Here is a 9,235-nt window from a genome sequence, read left to right on the forward strand (position 1 = left end):
TATGTCTGCTTTTCTTGATATTTTACTGTTTAGTTGGCCAAGGACATAGAAGTATGAAAGAAGCAGAGCAGAGGTTTACCATCAGCTGGTCATCTGCTGTACCAGGTAAATCCCCTTGAAAGTCTTTTGGGGGTCAAAATGCTTTTCAGAACAGACAGTGATACTTTCGTGTTTAACTGCATTAAATTATATCCAGGCAAACAAATAATCCAGATTTTTCTACAGTGATAACCCTTTGCTTTTTACCTCTCCCCTAAATTGTTTAATCTGTAAATTTCACTCATAGTTGCATTGTCTTTTCTTTAATGTTGATTTGAAAGAATTCATTGCTTGGACCAAGAATCCTTGTGTGTCCTGCTGGAAACCTATGCCCTCAGACAGGGAAACCTATTCCCTCTTTACAATTAGAAACAAGTCAGCAGTTTATTTCATATTCATAATCTGACTCTCTTAATTTTCTTATGTTTTGTTTTGTCAATCAAGATTTCATGCTAACTCAAGTAAAATTCCTTGCAGAGGTTTATATGTAAGCTCTTGTATTCTGTCAGGACTGCTACCTTTCCCAGTCAAACTCATAATCTCATTAAATAGGTATTGTATTAGTTTCATAACACCTATTTTGCACAAACTTTTGACTGGTATAAATTACCCTCCTTAATTCTTTTTTAATAGTGTCTTATATCACTTTTCTATTATTTTTCCCAGAATCAAGGGTCATTCCATTTAAATACTGGCACAAAATTCTCTCTCTCCCCCTCCTGAGCTTCCTCCTTTCCCTCATGGCTATCGAAAACTAGTATAAATTATCCATGGATCAACATAGTAAGCTTTGAAACAATTTTGGTTTGCCTGTAAATGTCTAACTTCAGAAACTATTTCATATCTCTCTTAGTTACTAATCAAATGTAAGATATTTCATATTCACAGAAACATATGGTTTTTGTTGGTGTGTTTAAAGACATGCAAAAAATAATAGTCTAGTGTCTCCATACTACAATCCTTCATGTATATCTTTTTTTTTTCTTTGCATTCCTGTAAACCACTAGAATTCTAAGCCATTTTTTTCTGAAACAAATATTAGTTGACTTCACTGGCTTCCTTGCCTGAGTATGACCTTTAAGATATGAACTAATTTTATGGGTCATCACCATATGATGCTTGCAAAAATTTTTCCTCTATATGGGAAAAAATTAAAGGATTTTGTGAAGTTTTTCCAGTGATTGTTACGTCATATATGTCTATAATTTTATTTAGTGGTTAGGGTTTGCTACACATTCTATACTGAAACTTCCTCACGCAGGCCTCGATCCTGGTAATGATGAATTCTCTTGGGATGATTTTGCAGCCAGTCCTGGACTGTGTGTGCCTCCTGGTGTGCAGAGCCTACCAGGGGTGCAGGATATGGTGGGAGGAAGACATAGATATAGACATCACTATCTCACTCCACTGATATCAAGATGAAGTACTAGTGATGACTCAGTACATGCTGAGCACTTCTCTAGTGTATACATTTTTTTTCAATTGTAGCTGTTTCAGAGCTGTTCACACTTGTGTATTTGACATCCCCTTAAGAATTTTTTACATTTCATTTTGCAAGCAAGTTTTTATATTCTTAAATGCATTTTGCGGAAATAATATCTACCAATTATGCAACTCTTACTTGAAGCTGGCTTTGAGGGAGAAAGAGTGACAGAAAGGAAAGAGCAAAGACAGGGTTTGTTCTCTACTTTGGACTTAGACTGGAATTGATTCTTCAGATCCTCTGTGAGTAACCACTGAATTAGAAATCTTTAAAGACATAACTGCAGTAACTGACCATACACTGATGTCCATATCAAGGCTGGCACACATGTGAAAACACATATATGAAAGCACAGATCCGAAAAATATTCTAATTCATGTTTCCATGTCTTCTACTACATTTTTCAGTAGGTTTGACTAGCCATAGACTTAGCTAGGAAGAGGATCAAAAGTGGTACCAGGATAGTACAGTGAGGTAGAGAGAAAAGAAAACAATATTCAGTTACCTACTAAAAGCTCTTTAATTTCTCTCAGAATTGTGTAGGAGTATGATTGAATGTTTTTTGAAGGGAAATAAAGACTTTGCCTAGAGTAGAGAAAAGGACAGCTAAATAATACAAATCACTCTATTTGCAAGGTGTGGAAACCTGGTTTTAATTGCACAGAATGTTTCAAAGATTTGAAATAAATTCTGAGAAGTTTTGGTATTTGGAGTTACAATCTCAAGGACATTATTGTAAAAAACTTTAAAAGTACCACAGTTCACTAATTATAAACTTCATTTTCGTGTTTGAACCTGATCCAAAATAATGCATAAATACCAGTATTGATCTGTCAGATCTGAGTCTTGAAAATTAGCCTATTTAAGGATACCCTATTCACTTATCACATTTTATCCAAATAGTTTTTAAATTTCCTAAAATATTTTCCATTTGAAATCTTTGCAGTGGTGACATAGGAAGTTGAAATATATAACATATGAAGGAAAATGAAGGAATCTGTGCCCCACAAAATATAATAGGGTTTTTGTTTGTTTTCTTTTCCCATGTATAATAAAACGGGTATAAATTTTTAACCTTTAAAAGAGAGTTTAAGCATTTTTTTTCTGCCTTTGACTAACAATAAATCAAGAGAAAATGTCACATTTACCATAATGGTACCTGATTCTTGTAATGCTTCTGAACTGAATGATTTTGAAATTGAGAGACTATTCCTTCCAAAGACATTCTAAAGTAATTTTTACAGGCATTTCTGTTTTTTTCTTATTAGTTGCTTTTGGAATAGCATTGTTAGTATTCCAATACAAGCTGCTTGTGACTTCTAACGGGCTTGTAAGCAGGCACATTTGTTGAATAGGGGAACAAGGATATTAAGATAATTTTAAAATCTGTGTTTGAATCATTGTTAAAAGTCTATAAACTGGAATGATTAAATTTCATACATGTTATTCAAGAACGATATGAATAATTTTTAATCCTTGGAATTTCTTTTCAACAACAGTAATGACAAAAAAATATCTTCAGAAATAAACAGTAACACTATTGATTTAAATCCTAAAGGATGTCTGTTATTCAGACCACTTACTTTCAAAACTCTGTAGTAGAGATCAATTTTGTATAACTTTAGGACCTTGTACTGTAGATGTGTACTGGGGGTAGAGGGTATACGTGGAGAAGGGGGAGCGGGAAGAGAGAAACACTTTTGATTTAGTTGAAAGAAACAAGTACTGTCATAGACAGCTGACCCATCCCTTGCCCTGGACTTATCAAAGCTCCAGTACCTGCAGGCTAGATGTAGCATTGCATGTCTGCAGCCTGTAGCCAAGCAAGAGGCACTTCTGTAGTCTTCAATATACCAATTATTATCTTTATTTTTGAAAAAATGGATCTGCTGCTTCAAAAAAACCCCCTCTAAGACCTCCTCTCTTGGACTCTGCTTCCTCTCTTAACCATCTCCAGCACAGTAGCAGCACAAGGAGGACTCTAAACCCAAACAAGAGTCAAATCGGTCTCTGCAACTGTAACCAGGTGTCATTGGCAGACTCTTCTCCATTTGCTTAAGTTGTGTTCTTGACAAGCTTGTTGACCTTGATCTGCTGGTCATCCTGGCTTGGTAGAAGAGATCATAAATTGTAAGAGCACTCTGCTTCTTAATCTTTGCTTTGCATAGGCTAAATAGACTGATATTTATGAGTGTGTCAATATAAGGAAATTTTCCAGTGTTCAAATAAGTGCCAATTATTTGACATCCTTCTGAACTTTTTCCAATTCAAAAAATTATATTTTTTTTGAAACTCAGAAATCATGATATTCCAACAGTATAATTGACACTAGTAATACTAATATCACCATCTAAGTCTTCTTGCTATTTTCTTCTTGTTACAGCTGCAATTTGAACATTTGTGGATGCTAAGCAAAATAAATTCCACAAAGCTACCATTTCATTTGATAACTTATTAGACTGCTGTTTGATTTATGTCAGGTTGTGGTGCTAACTGAAAATCAAAGGTTCCCCTACAAACAATAAGGAAAAATAGGCATCTCCAGATCCTGGAGGTTTCATCTTACTATAACACCTAGAACTTTCTGGAAATACCTATGTATGAGAGCTTGTATAACTAGCTCACATACTCAGAGGTGTAATTGTTTTTAATTAAAAGCAGATTAAATTAAGAAATGCTGAATATCAATAAAACATTCAATGGCATCAGAATATGTTCAATGCTGGAAATTATGCCCCACTTTGGTCTCCCCAGATCAGCACGTTAACATTTAGCTCATTTCACCATCAAAAACATTTGGTAGCATTAGTCACAGCACAGCCTTCACAGTTTAGTTAAAAGCAAATATGCATGTTTTACCTTTTACAGAAACAATGTCAAAATACTATATTATTAAGACCTTTGCAAATGCTTACTATGATTACAGTGTGAAAAATGGAGACTCAGCATCTGAGATCAATATTATCCAGGATGTAGGACTGTACTATATCTATCTGTTCTGGCAACAAATCCTACAATTGATTTTTTTAATACCTTTGGGGCTGGGGGTGGGCAGAATAGAAAATCCTCTCTTTCAACTTCAGCTCAAAATCGCTTGTTCTGTGTCTCAAAGACCTTTTGCTGTCCTATAAATCAGTGGAATGAATGCTTCAATGACTGTGTGTAAATAAGCCTTACTCTGCTTATTTGCTATGCAGCTGTCTAAAATAATACCCTAAAGGAATGACTTGGCCCATATTGTCTGTTTCAGAGGGATATTTTTTCTAATCTTAAAATGAAGAGGGTTCACAAAACAGAGGTAAAATATTCAACATCAAGAACTAGGACATTTTTCAAAATAGATATCTGTAACAGAACAAAAAAGAATTGAGGTTAGAACATTTCATCACAGGAAACATCTAGAAGAAATGTTGCAGGTTTGAGGAATATTTACATAGTCATTGATATAAATCAGAGAAGATCAGCTATTCTAAAGACATTATTCATTTAAATTTCTCTATCAAATAGCTATTACAAGAAAGTGAATTGTTATAGTATCAATGGTTTTGCTTAAACACATATGAAAGCTCATCCACATTCAAAATAACTATACATACTAATTTCTTCAGAAGGAAAAAATCCTGCCAATGAGCAGGCCTTCTGAATATCAGAAACCTCTTAGGCATCCTTTAAAATAACATTATTAAGGTACAACAGACTGTGGGTCATACGAAAGAGAATCAAATTGGGGCTAATCCTGGAAAGCAAGTGGGATACTATTACTTGTAAAAAAAAATAACTGTGAAAGAAATGACTGCCAAGGTACCTTGAAGAATCTTCATACCAATATTCAAGAAGCAGTTATGGAGCAGAATTTTCCAGTACATGAAGGGTAGGTACTGGAAATAAAGTAGAAGTTGCCATCAGGAGAAATTGTTCCCTTCATAATGCATTCCTTTTATTTTTAAGCTCTCTGTGGTAGTTCCAGGAATTAATTTTACTGCTGTAAAAATTTTACTGCTATTCCACTCAGAGTTAGTCAATATTTGTTTAGTATTTACAGCACAAACACATGCTGAAAAAAATGAGGTGATGTTCTAATGAAGATTCTGCAAACCCAACTCTTAGTTAATAACTTTGCTTAAAATTAGAATGCTGTAATTTTTTATTATTATTATTCCTAGAGACCTATTAGTACCTAACATTAATTGGTAATTTTGTGTTCAGTATTTATAGTTTAGATTACATAACACTGACTTATTCTTTACTTTATAAAGAGCTGAAGTTGAAGCATTCAGCTCTTTCATAGACTGCCAGGAAAAGTGATTACAGATGTACTAATTATCCTTGCTTATGTAAACAATTGTGACATTGAATATGATTTAACAAGGACAAGTTTCAGAGCTGAGATTCTTCTAAATTCATTGCTAAAATCTAAATGATTCTAGTCTTTCTAATAAAGATAATATTGATTTTTCCCAAAATTTCCCCACCATATTTTTTAACATTTTACATGTATGAAAAATTACAAACATGACCTCTCATATTCACAATCATTCTTTCCCTGATATCCAACAAAACACCATGTCAAACTCACAACAAAACAGGACTCCTCTGTACAACGGCAACCCCCTTTTGGCTGTATCTCTACACTATTTTTTGGAAAAAACACTTTGCAAGGTATGTAGTGTGAGATTTCAGCGAGTTTAGTAGAAATTAGAAAGAATAGTAATGATCTAAGAAAGCATGACCAGTGGGAAAAGACTAAAAGAGTTGAGTTTTTTTATCTTAGAGTAGACATAAAGGTCTCTTCTAATCTATATAAAGGATTTGAAAACAAGACAGTGATCAGTTGTTCCCTGTGTCTGTGAGGGACAGTACAACTAGCAAACATCATAACATGTGACAAAGGAGATCTGGGTTAAATATTAGGGAAAATGTTCTCACTATCAGGATCGTGACACACTATAATAGATGATTCCAAAGTACAATGGAGCTTCCCAAGTAGGTCATTTTAAAGAAAAGTTTAGAGCAAAGTACTTCCAGATGGCCTATTCAAAGTCCAATCAAGTGATAGCCACAGTCAGAAGTGAACCATCTTTCAAGGGGTCTTTGCCAGCCTGTATTTTCCTTTCCCAAACAATAGGCTAATTGAGCTGACAGAAATTCAGAGGAAGCCAGGAGACCGTATTACACAAAGGTGAATAGATGCTGGCCACATTTTGTTGCTGCATAAGGCACCCGTTTCAGACCTTATTCTGAGTCAGTAGCTCAGGTAGGAGCCAGCAAATGGAAAGAGTCATCTCTCACACATTTTTCTTTTGCTGACTCTTGGAGCTTGCCCTGAGCCCTGGTGCATACTGTGCAAAATCTGCTCTTCTTGTGTTGTGCACCCAAAATGGAAGGAAATGACACTTGGAGTGAAAGACCTTATGAGGTCTCTTGTCTTCCTCCACTTCTGTAAGTCAGTGATTATACTGAACAGGAAAAAGAATAAGTGCTCTGCAGATGTACACACTGTTCAGGTGCATTAATGCTTTTTTGAGGTCCTCAGCTTAGAGACCTCTGAATCAAATCAACTCACCTATGGCTAAAGACTCCATCTTACAATCAGCAAGTCTGACCAGTCCCACTAAGCATTTTCTGGGACTTTCACTCAGATTTGGTGAATATCCACTGAATCTAAGACATTTCAAGCAGATGTTTTAAAATCATTAAAAGAATTTTAGCAAAACAACATTTTCTCATGCAATGACATTTTGATAAAAAATTCCCATCAAGATGCAACAGTAGAAATAAAATGCTCTTTGCCTCTGAAGTGTTTAATGGAACCATCTGTACCTATATAGACACATTTGCACCGGCATTGGCTCTAAGGTACAAGGTTGTATCTTGTTTTGTTACAAAGGGTCCATTTAACCACTGCTGTAAAACTCGTGGAAGGTTTTCTACTGTTCCAATGTCTGGTTAAATTTTGTGTAGATGAAGGCTACACTACCTTGACTGCAAATTATGGCACTTAAATCCATCTCATAAGGTATTTGTTCTATTACACTCTTTTAATGTTGTCTTACATTTGAATTTATTTTATTTTTACTTCTGACCATTGTTCACCTGTTTAAGGGCATGAAGCTCATCTCACTGTGATGTAGGTGTTTAATACTCTTAATATAATGTTCAAATTTACGAAAATAATTCTCAAAACTTCCAGGTGAGAAGAACTGTGACTCCTTTACAGCTTGAGAATTCCCAGTAGGGCTAAAAATAAGACTCAAAGAGTGACTTTTTTTCTCTTTTACAGTAGTTTTATGAACAAAAGCAGAGCAGAAATTACTCAGCAAGATAGTATGTAGTTTAACAGACCTGGAACTACACAGCAAGGAACCTAAAGACAATCTGGGAAAGAGATTTGTTTTCTGGTCACTGTTCTTCTGTCTTAATAGGTTATATTTGAAAATCTTCCCTGAAACAATTTTTCTCAATGAAAGAACAACTACTTTTACATGACTGTTTCTATAGTTAACATTTGCTATCAGTATTACTCTGCTTTAATGGCACAGAAATTTCCTCAACAGAAGAAGAATTACTGGTGGACCGTTTTCACTGTATCTTGGATCCCACTGTGGAAAGGCCAAAACAGAGAACCACATGTCAGTTGTACAGTGAAGGCAACTCAGCTATCTTGTCCTTACTGGATAAGGTCACTGGTCACATATAGTTACATATAGTAAATGTTTTCTGTAACAGCAGTAGTCCCAAAATACCTCATAACTTCACCTCCATTACAACCATAGACACTGTAAGTTCCGTCACACACGTTTGGAGTCATTTACCCATTCCCAAAGTTTTCTTGGCAAACACATCTTTCCTCACTGTTACCTGACTACATTTCAGCTGGCTTTAAAGAGGTGATTCCTCACTGTTCTCTACCCTGCTTAAGAAGAGTAATCAGTGAGGGACCTACTACCTCATCCCTTAGCTGTCTTAACACTGGCATGGTCAAGACCAAAGATCTACCTGAGCGTGCACAACTGCAGAGTCCACACCTTCCTTCTAAAATTGTCCTAAGCAATAATACTACAATTCTTACTCATTTACATTTCTCTTGTACTTCAAAATCTTGACCATGTACTGAACCCCATTTGGACAGGGTCTGTGCAAGTGTAGAACAAAAAGCAGTATTAGCACCAAAGACTATCAACCATCCCAGAACTTAGAGAGTTATTGAGCCCTGCGAGATAAAGTTTGTTTTCCACTCCACAAGTCTCACGGAGCATCATAATCAGATCCCAAGTCCACAAGGGATCTAGATCAAGGAAAGCACCACTCCACTTCTCTTCCTCATCTCTAGTTTCCCAGAAGGGCGTACGGATCCAAAGGCTAGGAGAGAGTTTCAGCATGTTCAGTCTGAGTACTGACCTGTTTAGGCTTTTCACCTACCAGGGCACTGCAGTGGGGGAGAGTCTTGCAGGTGGGCCAGTCTCTTGTTCTTGACACAATCACACAGAACTCCCTCATTATGATGTATCACCTAAGATATTCAAAACTCAGCTCTAGCACTGCTACAGGTTCAACCTCATTTTCTGCAGCCCTGATCCATCCCAAATCATGATGAAATTATTACAGTATAAGCAATTTGGCAAATTCTGGATACATTAAAGAAAAAAAAATAGGTGCAAGAAGGATGTGCACTATATAAGGTATAGCTAGCCATGCAACCGATAAAGCTGCAAC

At 35.8% G+C, this 9,235-nt stretch overlaps 1 long non-coding RNA gene across 2 annotated transcripts; it reads right to left on the reverse strand.

Annotated features, from left to right (window-relative positions):
* Window positions 1-3,210: 3,210 nt before the first annotated feature.
* LOC127467680 (uncharacterized) lies at window positions 3,211-8,964 on the reverse strand. 2 transcript variants are annotated; one of them, XR_007903254.1, is made up of 4 exons: window positions 8,921-8,964; window positions 7,086-7,183; window positions 4,556-4,647; window positions 3,211-3,625 (listed from the first exon to the last, which is right to left on the reverse strand). It is a non-coding gene; the product is annotated as an uncharacterized LOC127467680 (long non-coding RNA). The 2 variants fall into 2 exon arrangements; XR_007903253.1 differs by having other exon boundaries at window positions 3,211-3,629.
* Between the last annotated feature and the right edge of the window lie 271 nt (window positions 8,965-9,235).

Source organism: Manacus candei, unplaced genomic scaffold, assembly GCF_025592945.1.
Source record: "Manacus candei isolate 608988 ecotype Guabito, Panama unplaced genomic scaffold, ASM2559294v1 h1tg000014l, whole genome shotgun sequence".
NCBI classification, from domain to species: domain Eukaryota; kingdom Metazoa; phylum Chordata; class Aves; order Passeriformes; family Pipridae; genus Manacus; species Manacus candei.